This window comes from Pleurodeles waltl, chromosome 11 (assembly GCF_031143425.1).
Source record: "Pleurodeles waltl isolate 20211129_DDA chromosome 11, aPleWal1.hap1.20221129, whole genome shotgun sequence".
Classification (NCBI taxonomy): Eukaryota; Metazoa; Chordata; class Amphibia; order Caudata; family Salamandridae; genus Pleurodeles; species Pleurodeles waltl.
Window position 1 is genome coordinate 306,102,713 of NC_090450.1, and position 18,156 is coordinate 306,120,868.

Consider the following 18,156-nt stretch of genomic DNA (forward strand, 5'->3'; position numbering starts at 1 on the left):
AGAGCTTTTGTTCTATCCATTTTGCATTTAAGGTGGTTATTTTCCATTCAGAGGATGACATTGGTAAAAATATTTTGAAGTTGAGTTCAGACCTAAAAGAGCCTTTGTCTAGGGTTAGGATCAATTGTGTATCATTAGCATATGATGTGTTAATGATTCAGTAGGAGTCTAACAGGGAGCACAGGGCTCAGAGATGAGCCCTGAGGGACTACGAAAATGAATGTTCTCTCAGCTGACGACAATTGTCCTAAAGCTACCAGTCAGTCAGTCAGTCTGAAAAACTTTATTCAGCATATTGCCATAAAAGTGCACATGCATATATATGTATCACCATAAAAAAAATACAATACTTATTAACTTATCCTAAAAACGAATTTCTTCGCTCTGCTAATTTACAAAAACTAGAAATCTGCACGTATCCCTTAGCCCTTCTATATCAGAATATAATAGTTGATACTTGTAAAATCATATGCAACTATAAAACAGTATTTAAAATTACATTAACAAATAGTCACATCAACTAATTCATGTTGATTTCTAATAACAATAGCTGATTTGATAAAACTTAAAATAGAACTACACATTTGTTTAGATAAAAGGCTTAAAGTGAACAAAATAGAATAAAGTGACAAGTGCTTTGTTTCGAGAAGTTGTCGCAAGGGCATGGCGGTAATATTTTTTCCCACACACATTTTGTTGGAAACGCCATTCTAAAATGAATCATATTAAATCTTAAAAGTACTAGTAAAGAATATAGGGAGGGAAACGGAAACCAGACAAAATAGGGTTCTATCGAGTTTCAAGATGAAATTTGTACATATAACTCAAAGGATCTCAATTCCTCTGCCACTTGGTATCTGAGATTCATGACATACTCCTTGTAACGGAATTTGACAATTTCCTTCGCGTTGGCAGGCATAAGCTCCGGATTAAGATACAGAAACTCCAAGTCCAAATTTCTAAAACAATTTTGAATAAAATTTAACCATGGAATTTTGTAGTGGTTTGCTAATGAAGAACAATCTTTTCCACAGTCCTGTGTTAAAATAGCCGCCAGGTTTGACCATACTTTTATCCATAGCAAAAGGGGGGCAATGTCTATCAGATCAGTAATGTAGCCGATTCCCAACTCCTCATGACATATGATATTCGCTACATTCTTGGGTACCATAAGTAGCCGATGAATAAATGTATTCTCTACCTGTTGTAATGTAATTGAGCTGGTGTATCCCCAAAGCCCCCCCCCATAAATCGCAGCCGAAACACATTTGGATTTATAGAGCGTAATGATCTGATGAACTGGTCTGTGCCCTAGTCTACGGCAAAGCGAAAAATTGCTTCAACATTTCTTTCCATTTGTTGGAGCTTAAAATTCAAATGGGGTTTCCATGACAAAGAGGAACTTAGGTACAAACCGAAATAACAAAAATCTTTTACCTTTGTTAAGGTGTTCCCCCCATTTTAAAGCACTTAGTACGTGTATTTCTAGGGCCACAGATCATAACGTGTGACTTTTTAAAATTAACTTTCAGGTCAAGCTCTTGTGTATACGTTAAAAAAAGATCCAAAATGGACTGTAGGCCGTGCGGGCTATTAAAACGGCCTCGTCAGCATACAATAAAATCGGCAATTGTCTGAAACTCATCCTTGGGAAATCCTTAACATTTTGGGCTAGAGAGCTATACAAGCAGTTCATGTATAACAAAAATAAAAAAGGTGCCAAAGTGCAGCCCTGTCTTACACCCCGATTGGGTGCAAGGGGATGGGACCTTTCGCCATGTTGACCAAACTGAATTGAGATAATAAGATCAGAGTATAAGCGTTTGATCAGATCCAACAAATCTTGCTCAACCCTCATTGTATCTATTAGTGCCCACAGGTTTGCTCTGTTCACCGTGTCAAATGCACTGGAGAGGTCTATAAAGGCTAAGTGGATAGATTCCTTTTTAGCAGTGACATATTTGCTAAGAATAAGGTGCAAGTTTAGGGCCTGATCCTCTGTACCTAATCCAGGCCTAAACCTGTATTGAATTGGAGATAAGATATTTGTACTTGCCACTCACTCCTCGAGCCGATTCAAGATGACACTCCCCAGGATCTTTGCCATAGAGTCAATGAGAGAAATGGGTCTGTAACAAAAGGGGTCAAGCCTATTACCTTTTTTAAATATCGGGACAATTATTGCCATTAGCCATGATGAAGGAATAGAGCTTTGGATGGCACTATTCAAAACATTTGTGATTATCAGGACCCACAAATCAGGTAGAGATTTAAATAAGTCCACTGGTACCCCATCAGGGCTGGGGGCTTTCCCTGGTTTTGTTTTATTTATTGATATAGCAATCTTATGTGTCTCAAGTGAAATTCCACTCTTATTTGGAATGGAAGTAACCAGTGCCGGAGAGCCACATACCTCTGTACCATGATTAGGGTCATTTGTGGACTGAAATACAGATGAGAAATGTTCTACCCAGACCCCCTCTGGTATCAGACAGTCATCCTCCCTATTATCCTGTCCTAAAAAATATGGATGGTTAACCACCTTCCAAAATTGAGAGGGGTCCCTCAATTCCGTGGCTGCCGTGAGATCTTCCCATGCTCTAGTACGTACTTCATTCTTCCTATCCTCAAGAACTGACTTACATCGACCCCTAGCCTGTATAATTAAGTCACAGCTAAATGGAATCATTTTGATAGCTGTTTTTAAATCTCTGTGGGCAGCCGTAGAGGCCGAATTAAACCAGCATTGAGGTTTTACACGTCAGTGCCTCAGAAATAGCGCGACTTAAAGACTCATAAGCAGCTACAAGATTGACACAAACAGGTTGCAGAGACAGACAAGTATTAATGTGGACCTTATTTTGTGTTATAAACTCCTTGTGAAAGGTGTTTGAATTTACTCTCTCCCACTTCATACTTTAAAAAACACTTTCCCCTTGCATTCTGTCCTAGGTAAAATTACCCTAGTTTTAAGGGGTAGTTTTATACTCAAGGGATTATGGTCACTGGCACAGTGGGATATAATCTTAAAATCCACAATTACACGGTGGAGTGAAGGGCAGATAAGGATAAAATCAATCATGCTACCTTTTATGCTCCCTGTATAGGTGGGTATTTTCCTTATCTGACTATTTGTCGTATCCCTTGCAAAAGCAAGATCAAATTTATAAATAAGGGAATTCAGAGCGTTACCTAAATTAGAGTGAATAAAGTGTGTAAGTGACTCTCTGCCTTCTATAGGGGCACCACATATATGGGGTAATTCATGATTACACAACTGAACATTAAAATCTCCGACCTAAATCATATCAAATTCCCTGTCCTGGAGTTTTCCTGCAGAGTCTAAAAAGTCTATTAACTCTTTGAGGCTTCCTGACAAGGCATTGCACGGAATGTTATTATAAAAATTTAGAAGTAAAATATCCTTACGCCCAGCCATTGATAATAAAACCACCATAAAAAAGGCAGAAGACCAAATCAGAGAGACCTCGATTTTAGGAAGTAATAAAGACACCAGTACCAGGAGCCCAACACTTGCTCTGCCCGCTATTGATGGAAGAGCTGGCTGAACCACAGAATAATAACCATCCAAATAGAAAGGGGCCATAGACCAAGTTTCTTGGAGACAAATAATATCATAAGTAGATACAAACTCCAACCATTCTAGGTTTCCAACTTTAGATCGAAGCCCTCCAATGTTCCAACTAAGGCTACCAATTGTCACCAGTCAGTCAAGAAAGATCGGATCCAGGACAATGCTCGATTGGGGATGCCAAGTTCTTCAATCCGCTGTAGGAGAATAGGTGTGGGAGATGGTGTCAACCATTGCAGAGAGATCCAGTAGTATCAACACCTCATTGTTGCCAGCATGCAACGTCATTTTCAGGTTTTGGATACCTCTAGTAGGACTGACTCCATGAAGTGCTTGGGTCTGAAACCTGATAGGCATGCATGAAATGCACTGGAGTTTTCTAGGAAGAGGTGAGTTGAACATTTACAATTTGTGCCGGCATTTTGGTCTACAAGTGAATTAGTGATGTGGGCCTAAAGTTGGACAGGATTGTAGGGTCTGCTAGGCACATTTTTAATAGGGTTTCACAAATGCAGCTTCCAGACTGTGGGGACTTCAGATGTGGATAGGGATGAAATGAGTATCTGAATAATTTGTGGGTTACCTGTTGACGGCCATATTTAGGATTCCGGGGGCAAGATCACAGGGTGAGCCTGAATTACAGAAAAGAATGGCTTGCTGTGATTGCGAGATCTCCTGGAAGGCGACCAACCTGGCATTGTAATGCTTATATTGGAGGTGGCAAGCAGTGGCATTGGACGACCAATCTAGGAAGTGGCTAGTTGTGGGGCCGAATGCTGAGAATTATGTTGTAGGGTCAAAATCTTGTACTCAAAAAGGATGAGACCTGGGGCCAGATGTAGAAAAGAAACATTTTGCGACTTGCAAATAACGAGTCATAGCGACTCGCTATTTGCAACTCGCAAAATGTTACGCAGTACGGTGTCTCAGACACCGACTGCGACTCGCTATGGGGTCGCAATGACCCACCTCATGAATATTCATGAGGTGGTTCGCAAATTGCGGCCCCATAGCGAGTCAAGGCACTCGCAAACATGGAGGCCTGCTGTAGTCAGCAGACCTCCGTGTTCGTGACTGCTTTAAATAAAGCAGTTTTTTTTTTTAAGTGTAGCCCGTTTTCCTTAAAGGAAAACGAGCTGCACTTAAAAAAAAAAAAAAACCTTTAGTTTCGGTATTTTTTCAGGGCAGGGAGTGGTCCCTTGGACCACTCCCTGCCCTGAAAAAATATTTTTGGGTCCATTCACAAAGTGGAAGGGGTCCCATGGGGACCCCTTCCAATTTGCGAGTGGGTTACCATCCACTTCAAGTGGATGGTAACTGCGACTCCATTTGCGACCGCGTACGCGGTCGCAAATGGAATTGCATCCCACTGCGAGTAGCAAATAGGAAGGGAACACCCCTTCCTATTTGCGAGTCGGAAATGCATTTTGCGAGTCGGTCCCGACTCGCAAAATGCATTTCTGCATAGGAAACTCACATTTGCGAGTCGCAAACGGCAATTTTTGCCGTTTGCGAGTCGCAAATCGTTTCCTACATCTGGCCCCTGGTCACCTAGGGCCTGGGAGGTGAGTTTCCCTCGAAAAAGCTTTGGGCCGTAGGAAAGATTTGGAAATGTGTAATATCTTTCTGGGATCAAATTTAGCCTGCTCAATTTGGCCTGTAAAGTATGTTTTCTAGGTCTCCTTAATTGAGTTGTGCCAGGATTTCTGGGCAAGCCTGGAGCAGGTCAGGTCCTCAGGTTTGTAGGCCTGATGCCTTTTGTGTTTGAGCTGCTTGCAGTGCAGATTTTGTTCTGGACGGTGCGGTGAGAACCAAGGTGTAGAGAGATTTGGATGGCGTCTGCTGGGGCGAACTAGGGGTGGTAATTTATTGGCTATGTTCATAATACACTTGTTGAATAAATTGAGGCAGTCTGATAATCATCTTGTGGGGGAGGTAGAGGTGATGGACAACTGGACATTAAAACGTTTAGAGTATCTCTGAGGTTTGTTACTTCAGAATTGTTGGTGGCATCAAAATGATAGTTGAAATCACCAAGAGTGGTGAAGTATGCAAATTGGAGTAAAAAAGGAGATAAGACCTCTCCAAGAGTGGCCAGGAATGTGAGCTCCAGGACTGGCGGGCAATAAAGTAAGCAGCCACCCAAAGGACTGGGAGGAGCTGATCTTCAGCCAAACTCCTAAGCTTTCGTCTCCCTTAAGGAAGTCTACCTTGATTGTGCTGTTTTGGAAGGTGTCGCAGAAGATATTAGTTGAGCCTCCTCCACGGCCTCCAACCCTATCACGTCTGAGAATTGTGTAACCTGAAAGAAGAGCAGTGGCAATGTTAGGGTTACACCATGGTTATCGCCAATATTCAGTAATAAATAGGAAATCAAACTGGGAGTCCGTGATTAAATTGTGCGCTTCTTGCACATGTTTACTAAGGGAGAATGCGTTATTAAGCTCACCTGCAAGGGATTTCGTAATCAGAGTCGAAGCAGAAGTGGCAGCAAAGGACGACTCATAATATAGATCAAACTTGCCTTTGCAGGAAATACAAAACAGTGAGCTCTATAAGTGGGTAGGGTACAATGTGAGGCCTCAATGGGGAACATTATTCATAAAACATTTAAAGAAATCAGAAGAGAACAAATTACCTGGTGTAAAATGAGCAGGGAGGCTGGAACTGGCCACGGACCCAGACAAGCACAGATGGACTTGTCTTTGGTTGAACAGCTGCATACATGCACTGCACATCCACGCTGCAGGCATTTACATATGGAGTTTGATCCGGTCCCACCTCCCTTGTGTCTCCTGAGCACACAACTAGAGCATCAACCTCATGGAAGATGGCTGCTTTCTGAGGTTGTGAGGAGGGAGGAAAGTGCCCCACTGAACACGAACATGTTAAGAATCCAGTCCCAAGTATATCTAAAAATGATTATAAAAAGTGTCCAGTTTAAAATTCAAACAGATTCAAGTAAAAACACGCAAACTCGACAATTACTACAGTTTTTTAAATGGCAGACATTTCTTTGTTATTAAGTAATTGATTTATAGCAGCAGTGAAACCAAGTGGAGAGTGCATAATAAGGAGCATGTACAATCATGCAGAAGTTAAGCTATAGTGTCCAGCGGTTATGTCCATGTCATCGACCTACACGTTTGGAGAGTTTGACAAGGCTCTCTTCCTGAGCACTCAACTAGAGCGTCAACCCCTTGGTAGATGGCTGCTTTCCAAGGTGCGAGGGGCGAGGAAAGTGCCCAGAAAAACACTGAATGTGTTTAGAATCAAGCCCTAAGCATATTCAAAAATGCTTATGAAAAGTCTCCAGTTAAAAATTTCAAGCAGAGTCTAGTAAAACAAACATATTCAACAATTGCTACAGGTTTTAAAAAGTCAGAAGTTTCTATGTTGTTAAGTAATTGATTTTAAGCAGCAGTGAAACAAAGTGCAGGGTGCGTATTGTGGAGCGTGTGTGATCATGGAGAACTTAAGATGTAGTGTCTTCTAGTGACAAGCAACTTAATTTAGAGGGCAGTAAGAAATTAAGTCCTCAAAATAACTCCACAACTCACTGCCCACACCATGAACATGCTTTGTATTTCCTATGCCCACCCTACACTCCTCTACCTCCTGCCGCCACCCTGTTGGCTTTCGTGCAGCCCTCAGTCACGCCACTGACTCTAGTTTTTGTTCCTTGGGAAAATGTTGTGAGTACTCATTTTCTACCCTAATCTCTTCTCTTCCCACTTATGGTCTTTGACATAATAAATACTTCATATTGAAAAAGTAGCTCCCTAATTTTTCTTGTCTTTGCAAGGCTACTCCATCAAAGGATAAACAAAAATATGAAGTCTTCAAGAGAGGAACTGAGAGAAAGAAAGAGAAAGAAAAATGATGGTTGTACTAAGAGCCAGATGTAGGACCCTCAGTGTTGAGGCAGGTCTCAGTTTGCAACCGATTGGGAATGGCTGGCGCTCACAGGGATGGTGGCGTGCTGGGGTCACACCACCATATCTGTGACTGTTTTTTAAACAAAGCACTTTTTTTTTTTAATGCAGCCCATTTTACTTAAAGGAAGACGGGATGCATTTCAAAAATAAAAATGAAACTTTTCATTTCTATTTGATTTTGGAGTGGGCAGTGGTCCATGAACCACTGCCTGCTCTGAAAAAATGATTCTGCCCCCATTCACAAAGGAGAAGGGCCCCTTCCTGCTTGCGAATGGGTTACTGCCTCCTTCACAGGGTCGGTAAAGTATGAATGCTTTGCAACTGCATTCCCCTTCACAAGGCATTCATACATACCAGTGTGACTCTCCCTTTACATGCCCCTTCCTAATACCGAATTGCAAAAGCAAAATGGGAGTCAGTATCAAGTTACTGACACACATTATGTTTTGGTATATGCCAAAACACATTTTACCAGTTGCAAACAGCCATTTGTGACTGGAAAAACGTATTGTACATCTGGCCCCAAAACCTAGACTGCAGCAACCATAGCTTTAGCTGGCCATGAATGAACACTGACATAATAACTCTTTCACAAACAGCCTGCGCTTTCCCCAATTGATTTTAGAAATCTACATGTGTACAGAAAAGCACAAACCTCATAAATTTATGTAAAAATAAAATTCTTCAGGTGTCATGATGATGCTTCTTTTCCCAACATCTCAGCAATGATCTACTGTCCTGCTTTGAATTGAAACCATCTAATACACCCAAAGCGTCCTAATTTTATGAAAATTTGAATAAACCCACCTCTGATGTCAGTAATACCAGAATCAAAAACCCAGAACATACTGGAGCCCTGCACTATGTTTGTAAATTAAGAATGAGTAATGGGCCAGCAACTGGTCAGGGATTCTTAATTGCTCTCAATTATCTTCTGTGACATGCTTTTTATTGCCCATAAACAGGGCCACTGAAGTTAAGCAATTATGGGACTTCAGCTTTTTATGTATAATTATGGATTTGCAGTCCAGACAGTTATATCATTTGTAAAATATGACAAAACAATGAACAAATACTATCTAAAAATGTGCTACATTATGCTGCATATTTTGACTTTTTTGCCACATAATTTAGTCAACCCTGACCCATAACTTGGTAATCAACTTCTACTTAGTTCCCGTGGCCCTGATCATAAAAGACCCTTGGTGTTTATTCATTTTTATGATATGCAACCTGGAGATACTGACTAATGACATTAGGCTCAACTTACGAAGGTAAATATACCTATATATATTTAAGTGAGTGCATATTACAACTATACCTATGTGTAACTCTCCATTTCTATGTTTTGCTATTCACCATTTCTGAGAGGGGTTTTACAGATAGACATATTCTTACCTATATCTATACCATTCAATAAATGGGCAGAGTCCCTATAAATGTATTTAGAACCATAAAGTTACTACAAGTAACTATACAACTATATTTTACATTCTTACTATTTGCCAGACATTATTACCACAGAGGGAAGATTATTATTTTTCCATAAAATATATTTAAGATATAAATGTAAATGTGTAATTAATTTAACAATGATTCACATAAAAAACATTAACCCTCACAAACTTTTTATTAGGCCTGGGAAGAATTTCAATAACGTTGGAGTAACATGAGTACTACTGCTCCCATAATTAGAAGTAAAAATCTACTGCAAGAGCCAATTTAGGCCTTCATTATGACATTGGCGGTAAATTATACTTACAGCCCCTCAGTGGGTTTCCCGTGCCCGCTCACCCAGGAGGGTGGGCATCTCCTTCACCCTAGGCACCTCAGGCCCTGCCCCAGTGAGCCCTGCTGCCCTGAGTGAGGAGGCTATTGACCTCCTGTGATCCATCTCTGTTGGACAGTCACCCATTGTGAATGCCATCCATGGGCTGGCAGCCCAAAAGCAACAGTCCAATGCATTTCTGGAAGGTATTCACACTGGCTTGGTGGCCCAACACAGATCAATCCAGGCTCTGGCCTCCTCTCTGATGGCAGCCATTGTCCCTGTTTCTACTCTCGAACTTCCTCCACCCAATCCCATTCCTCTCAACTCCAACCTATCCCAATCACACAGGCAGACGAGCATGCACACAGAACAACACACAAGAGTGGCACAGTCACCTCACTCCATCCCACAGGCACTCACACAAACACCATCCAGATGCAGACATACCAACATTCACTGCCTCCACTGTGTCCTCCTCCTCCTCTCCACCTCCCTCCCAGTTGCGTCTCCACTCACACCTGCATGCACAATATCCTCATTCACTACAAGCATCACCAGTACACCTATCAGAGCACACACCTCAGTGGCAGTCACCACATCCATGCACACGTCCCATGTGTCCTCACTCACTGTGTCTGTGCCTCCTCCTCCCAAAGTACCCAAAAGCAAGCACTCAGACACCCAACAGCCATCTACCTCACAACAGGCCATGCACCTGCACCCAAACACAGCAGACTGACACCTCCCACAGCTACTCCCTCTTACTCCACTCCCAAACCATCTCCCTCTTCCCGCCCCAATGTCCCTAAGAGGCTTTTCCTCTCCACCATTGATCTCTTCCCTACACCTCCCCCATCCTTCAGGCCAGGGTTGTCAAAACCCAGGCAAGCACCTCACAGTAGTGCTGGAGGGAAGGGCAATGAGCCAGCCCCGAGTGCTGCAGGAAGAAAGTGCAAGGAGCCAGCCCCAAGTGCTGCAGGAAAGAAGGGCAAGGAGCCAGCTACAAGTGCTGCAGGAAGGAAGGGCAAGGGGCTTGCACCAGGAGGCAGTATGGACAAGGGGCCTGGTGCTAGGACTCAGTCAGAGACCCAACCACCAACCATGGAGGTGCAGTTGTCCGAGGCTGCAAGGGATGGGCTGGAGCCTCCTCCCACTACTACCACCAGCAGAAGCAGCACCAGTGAGCAGCCGTTCAAGGCTGCAGGGGATGGGCTGGAGCCTCCCCCCACTACTACCAGCAGCAGCAGCTGCACCACTGCCATCACTGAACAGCCAGGAGCTGTTGTGCGGCCTGCCCCTTGTAAATCCTGTGGATATAACACCCACCTGAGAGACTGTGACCTTGCACTCCCTAAGACCTGCATTACAGGGCACAATGCCCCCTCCAGAACCAGTGGAGATGCCATCCACTCACCCCATTCTCCCCAGGATGAAGCTCTCTGGGCACAATGCCCCCTCCAGAACCAGTGGTGATGACATCCACTTGAGAGACTGTGGCCTTGCACTCCCCAGGACAGCGCACAGGGCATGTTGCCCTCTCCAAGGACCAGTGGCGTTGTACCATCTTCCGGCTCAGGTGCCCCCCCCGTTTCCCGTCCCCCTGAGGTGCCTGCCTATTTTCGACCTGATGCCCTTGCAGTGTTCTCTCTGTGTTGTTGCAGGAGTAAAATGGGGCCTTGGACTTTGTAATGTGGCCCTGTGGCCCATGAACATTGAGGATTGGGGAGTGTCCCTCATTTGTAAATATGTATGTACTTTTTGATTTGGATGCACGTATTGCTACTATTTCATATTATTACACTCTTTTCAATCTATTGTAGTTGTCCTTGCATTATTTCTGAGGGGTATGGGGTATATATGTTTTCTTACTGCATCTGCTTGTGTATATGAGTGGGGTGTGGGGGTGTTGCATGTGTGTGTCACTCTCTTTTTCCTCCCTCCCTCCCCTGTGTGCTAGGTGCCTGCACTCACCGTGGTCGTCTTTGCCGTCGTTGGTGTTTGTAGTGGAGCAGCACGCAGAAGATCACGGGGAAGACATGCAGCTCGGGCTCCATGGCTGCTGGTTGTTCCCTGAGTCTCCAGAGGTGAGTTGTTTCCCTTCTGTGTAGTGTTTCCGCCAGGCTTTTGATGTTGTTGGTACCACCCCGGAAAAGGTGGCCGATTGGACTGTCTTAATACAGTAGTGCCTGTTGTGTCTGCCCGGGCGGTCAGTTGTGTTAAAGTGGCTGCCTGTCTGAGCGGTTTCCCCCAGGGTCATAATTTGCGGTATTTACCACCAGGGCTGTAATGAGGGCCTTTAGTGAGCTAGAAGGGCTGCTCACTATTTATGTTCTACTGCATTTAGCACCATTCTTGGCACAAAATGCATTCTTGTATGCATTGTGGATACAAGGGTTCATTTTGCCCTAAGAATATTGTGAGAAACTGGGGCTGATTGCAGAGGCCCCCTAACTTTTTGCCCCCATTTTCCACTTTATGCTGGTGTTTTCCTGACTCTGATGGTGCCCTGGGTACTGCTAACCAGTCCCAGGGCCTGTGCTCTGTGTAAAATGGATATGCAAATTAGGCTAATTATAATTGGCTAAGTTAACCTACCTATAAGTCCCTAGTATATGGTAGGGCATGTAGGTTTAGGGACCACAGCATAGGTGGTGCACACCTAGGTGCATTGCTGAGGTGCCCAGTGTCATTTTAAAAGCAAGCCTGCCTTGCTGGCTGCTTTTAAATTAAAGTTATATGCAAATTCGACTTTGGAATTAAAGGTACTTCCAAAGTCTTAAACTACCTTATTTTTACATATAAGTCACCCCTAAGGTGTGCCCTATGTGCCCCTAGGGCTGGGTGCCATGTAACTATAAGCAGGGACTTTATAAAAATAGATTTATAAGCCCTGGTGAGGTAAAAACAGCCAAATTCGTTTTTCCCTCATTGAAGTAAATGGCCTTCATAGGCTAGAATGGGCAGACTTTATTTTAAATTTTAAAATCTCCTTAAATGTTACATACCAAGAATTTGGTATCAAATTGATTGTTATAATAAATCCCACAACTTCCAGTTGTTGGATTTAATATAACCAGTTCAGGTAAAAAGTTTAGACTTTACCTAAAAAGTTGCCAATTTCAGCTCTGCATTGTTTTTGCTGCTGTGCTCTGATTGGCCAGCCTGCAGCAGCTTCTGCCAGGCTACTTTAATGAGGTGTGAAGTGGCCTGACTTCACACAAAGGAATGTGCTTGGGGGAGAGAATCTCCCCTCAGCAGATGGTGAGGCAGGAAGGGGGAGGGCTGCCAAACTGGTCTTCAAAGGCAGAGAAGGACATTTGCAGCACCCAGCAACACCCCCACATCCTGCAACCCCAGACAGCTAGGTGCCCCCTTGATTAGATTAGGAGAGGGCAGGAGAGGGGTGTGTTTATGATTTTTAGCCACACCAGTGGGTGGGCTCAGCCAGATCTCTCCTCCAAAAATCAGATTCATCCATTTTGGATTTTTGGAGACTGTTGCCTTCTGGGATGGATTTTTGCCACACTTCCCAGGAAGTGGTCATCACAGTGGGACGACCCTGTCCCTGATTGGAGAACCAGGGCCCCCCTGCTTTTCACCCAGGAGCAAGGATAAAACTGGCAGACCTGCACCCACGCCTCAGATCCCCACCAAATTTCAAGAAGAAAGAACTACAAGGAGAAGAAGGACTGCCCTGCTGGACCCCTGGCCTGCACCTGGACCCTGCACTCAGAAAGACTGCACCAGCTGCACACTTGGGCTTCACCACAAGAAGGACTTTGCCTGGCTTCCACTGGTTCAAGGAGGGACTCCCTGTTTGCTACAGGTGAAAAATTGCTAACCAGAGTCCCCTGCACCAACTCCTGAAAAAGTGACCAGCTGACCACTGTCCAGTGGCCAAAAAGGAGTTTGCGCCAGGTGCATTCTGGGAGTTGAAGTCCGCACTTCCCAAGGACCATCACAGAACTTCTGGACCCTTGGGGTGAGCTGTGGACCCCAAAAGAACCTTAAAAGAACATCTGGGTGAAGCCCCAGAAGTTTGGAAAAGATTGGAGAAATTTTAGAAAAAAGCTCCATAAAGTGACCGACTCGACGCGGAAATTCTAGCCGGCTTGCCTCAACCGCGACCCGGCCTGACTTCGTGGTTCGTCCCGGTCAAGAAAAACATCCGAAAAAAAGACTAAGTCCGAACGTAAAAAGTTGACCGGGACCTTCCAGCCATCGTATCCGAGAAGGGCTCCACGGACGTCGGATCAAGATCCAGGTTTACCCCGGTCGAAGGATTTTCATCTCGAAAAAACGACTAAGTCCGAAGGTAGAAATCACCACCGAGGAAACCGACTTCGCGTATCCGGACAAGGGCTCCAGGAGGTCGGATCCAACTGGCAGGTTCGTCCCGGTGAAGAAAAACTTCAAAATAAAGACTAAGTCAGAAGTTAACTTTTTAACCGAGGCCTCCCGCGACCTGTAGCCGAGCAGGGCTCCATCGCGGTCGGCCTGAAAGTTTGACTTTGCCCCGGTCCTGGTGCAACCAGATGACCCGATTGGCGCTTTTTGTTTCTAAGCGCTAGAAATTAATAATACTTTAAAAATTCATATCTCCGGTTCCCCTGAACCGATTTTAATCGTTTTTGTGTCATTTTAAAGATAAAAATATAAGCTATTTTTATAAATTGGTTTTGGATTTTTAAACTGTTTCCTGTGTTTTATTTAATTACTGTTTTGTGATATTTGAATGCTTTACACTTTGTCTCCTAAGTTAAGCCTTGACGCTCGATGCCAAGCTACCAAGGGTAGAGCTGGGATTAATTTACTGAGACCTAACTGTACTTTTGTGGAGGTTTGTGGCTTGTTGCTATGTGTAGGTACCTACCTGCCCTACCAATAACCCATTTTCCAACATAATTGGAAGCAGCGACGGGATCCTGTACTTGTGTTCAATATCACGTTACAGTTTTAGATAAAACAAATTAAAAATCCTTTAAATTGTCCTAGTGCAAAAATTGTTTTTAATTTTTAATTTTAATTTTTTTTTAAACTAATTTGGATTAATTTCAATTATTGAATTTTTGTAATTTTTTCTAAATTCTTGTTTCCAATTTTTGCAAAAAGTTTTTGTTGACACAAAACTAGGGAACCATGGAGCTTGATCTGGCTAGCCTACCCACACTGACAGTAGTCCAGCTTAGGGGGTTATGTCTTGAAAGAGGGTTGCCTGCAACCACTGATCTCAGGAAGCAAATCCTGATTAAATCCCTGACAGCATGGGCTGAGGCCCAAGAGCTAGGCACAGAGGAAGCTCCAGAGGGAGAAGAAAAAGGGGAAGATGCTAACTCTAACCACTCAGGGGAGGGAAGGCATCCGAGCCTAAGTGAGGAAGAGGAAGAACGGTCCTCAGTAGATACAGTCACTAGGGGCAGGCCCAAAGCTAGTGGTGGGAAGGGGGTCCTTTCAGGAGGAGAGAACCCATCCATCAGAGAAAGAGAGCTGGAGGCCCAGCTAGCATACATAACTTTGGAAGCAGAGAAGCTGGCCCTAGAAAAGAAAAAGTGGGCATACAAAGAAAAAAGAGATGGAAGCAGCGATAAAGAAGCTGAGGTGTCCATGGGTGGGGGAGTTTGCCCCAGATTACCCAAGGGGGTGGTTCCTGCTTATGTAGAGGGGGATGACATAGATAAGTGGCTAGGGGCCTTTGAGAGGGCACTCCAAATGAGAAGGGTTAAGCCTCAATACTGGGGTTCCCTTTTGTGGGAGTTGGTCCCCAACTCAGGGAGGGATAGGCTTCTGACCTTAAGGGGGGAGGAGGCAGATTCATACCCTAGTATGAAGAGGTGCTTAGTCAAGAAGTTTGGTCTGACCCCAGAGCAATATAGAATGAAGTTCAGGGACACCCAGAAGGTCAGTACCCAGTCTTGGGTTGACTTTGTGGACACCTCACTAAAGGCACTAGAGGGCTGGATTATTGGCAACAAAGTAAATACTTATGAGGGGTTATACAATCTGATCATGAGAGAGCACATCTTGACCAATTGTATCCAAGAAAGGTTACGCCAGCATCTAGTGGACTCTAAGCAGACCAACCCTAGAGAGCTAGGGGAGGCAGCTGATGAGTGGTTGAGAACCAGGGTGGTTGTCAAGTCCCAGGGGGGAGACTCCAAGAAGGGGGGGTCAGGTCCCCAAAAACCTAAGGAGGGAGGTGGTAAGCCCACCACAGAGACTCCCTCTGTACCCCAGAACCCTAAGAAGGAGGAGAGTAAATCCCACTCCCACTCTGACATGCAGAGACAGGGAGACCCAGGGTTAAAAAAGCTCTTGGACAGTAGGGCTTGCTTTGACTGTCAGCAGACAGGTCACTTCAGAGGAGATGCAGCCTGTCCAAAGAAGGTGGTTAGCACTGGGCTGTCCAGTGTAGCCATAGAGGAGGATTCCTCAGATGATGAAGTCCTCCTAGCATTGTGCTGGGAGACAGGACCAGATGGTAAGCTGGTGATCCCTGAGGGTGGGAGTAGGCACTTCCACCACATTCAAGTGAATGGGATCCCTACCACTGGCCTGAGAGACACCTGTGCCAGTCACACTATAGTGAGTGACCGGTTAGTGACCCCAGACATGTATGTCCCAGGAAAGACAAAGAAAGTCAGGATAGCCACAGGGGAGGTCACCTCCAAACCTGTAGCCATAGTGCCCCTAGAGAGGGAGGGTATCCTTGACTGGATTAGGGTGGTAGTCAGTGCTGACCTCCCCCTAGATTGTATCCTGGGCAATGACCTCCCAGAGGAGAGTCTGGTCACAGATGGGGTGGTCGCCCAGGGCGCCCCCCCAACCCAAAGTCCTGGGGAGTCAGTTCCTACAGTTAGGAGACAGGGGTCCCCAAGAAAAGGAAAGAAGAAAAGGAAGGGTAGGCCACTCTTAAAGAGAGTTCCAGGGAGCCAAAGGCCTTCTGCCCCAGTAAGGGGGGAGCCCAGAGTTGGCACTGGTGAGGCCTCACCTGACCCCAAGGAAGTCCTGAGTAGTCAGGCAGCTGTCCAGATGCAAGGTGTTGCCCCTGCACTGACAGAAGGGAGAGTGGAAGGAGGGTGTCTGCCACAGGAGGTGGTAGCCCCCCACTCTAGACAGCAAGAGGGGTGCCAGGACCCCAAAGTTGCCCCTAAAGCAGCTCAGCCACCTGTCAGTGGAGAGCTTAGGGTGTGGTTCTGGATACTGACAGCTGTCAGTAGCCTCTGCTGGGTGCTAGCCTTCCTGGCAGCACTGTACTTGGCCTGGGAGGCAGACCCCAAGGCCAATAGCAAAGTAGGCCCCCTGACCCTGTTGGTCATGGTGGGGTTGCTCAAGTGTTGGGTGACCTCTTTGGGTAAGCTAGGTCTTGCCCTAGCAAAGTTAGGAGTAGGGGAGGTGGGCACCTCACTACCCAAGTTGGCAGAGAGAGAGGAGGAAGACCCCCCTAGAGGGAAGTTTCAGTTTGGGTTGGGTCCTTTTACTGTTGGGATGGCTTCATTACCCAGAGGGAGTGACCCTGACAGGAGGATATAAGGCAGAGTAGGCCCTGCAAAGGGACAGCCAGTTTTCTTCACTGTCTTCCTCGCCTAACAAGCCAGGAAGACTCTCCCAGGGTTGGGCTGAGTCTCCTGGGCGTGTGGGCTGGGGGGGGGTTGTGTGAGAAACTGGGGCTGATTGCAGAGGCCCCCTAACTTTTTGCCCCCATTTTCCACTTTATGCTGGTGTTTTCCTGACTCTGATGGTGCCCTGGGTACTGCTAACCAGTCCCAGGGCCTGTGCTCTGTGTAAAATGGATATGCAAATTAGGCTAATTATAATTGGCTAAGTTAACCTACCTATAAGTCCCTAGTATATGGTAGGGCATGTAGGTTTAGGGACCACAGCATAGGTGGTGCACACCTAGGTGCATTGCTGAGGTGCCCAGTGTCATTTTAAAAGCAAGCCTGCCTTGCTGGCTGCTTTTAAATTAAAGTTATATGCAAATTCGACTTTGGAATTAAAGGTACTTCCAAAGTCTTAAACTACCTTATTTTTACATATAAGTCACCCCTAAGGTGTGCCCTATGTGCCCCTAGGGCTGGGTGCCATGTAACTATAAGCAGGGACTTTATAAAAATAGATTTATAAGCCCTGGTGAGGTAAAAACAGCCAAATTCATTTTTCCCTCATTGAAGTAAATGGCCTTCATAGGCTAGAATGGGCAGACTTTATTTTAAATTTTAAAGTCTCCTTAAATGTTACATACCAAGAATTTGGTATCAAATTGATTGTTATAATAAATCCCACAACTTCCAGTTGTTGGATTTAATATAACCAGTTCAGGTAAAAAGTTTAGACTTTACCTAAAAAGTTGCCAATTTCAGCTCTGCATTGTTTTTGCTGCTGTGCTCTGATTGGCCAGCCTGCAGCAGCTTCTGCCAGGCTACTTTAATGAGGTGTGAAGTGGCCTGACTTCACACAAAGGAATGTGCTTGGGGGAGAGAATCTCCCCTCAGCAGATGGTGAGGCAGGAAGGGGGAGGGCTGCCAAACTGGTCTTCAAAGGCAGAGAAGGACATTTGCAGCACCCAGCAACACCCCCACATCCTGCAACCCCAGACAGCTAGGTGCCCCCTTGATTAGATTAGGAGAGGGCAGGAGAGGGGTGTGTTTATGATTTTTAGCCACACCAGTGGGTGGGCTCAGCCAGATCTCTCCTCCAAAAATCAGATTCATCCATTTTGGATTTTTGGAGACTGTTGCCTTCTGGGATGGATTTTTGCCACACTTCCCAGGAAGTGGTCATCACAGTGGGACGACCCTGTCCCTGATTGGAGAACCAGGGCCCCCCTGCTTTTCACCCAGGAGCAAGGATAAAAC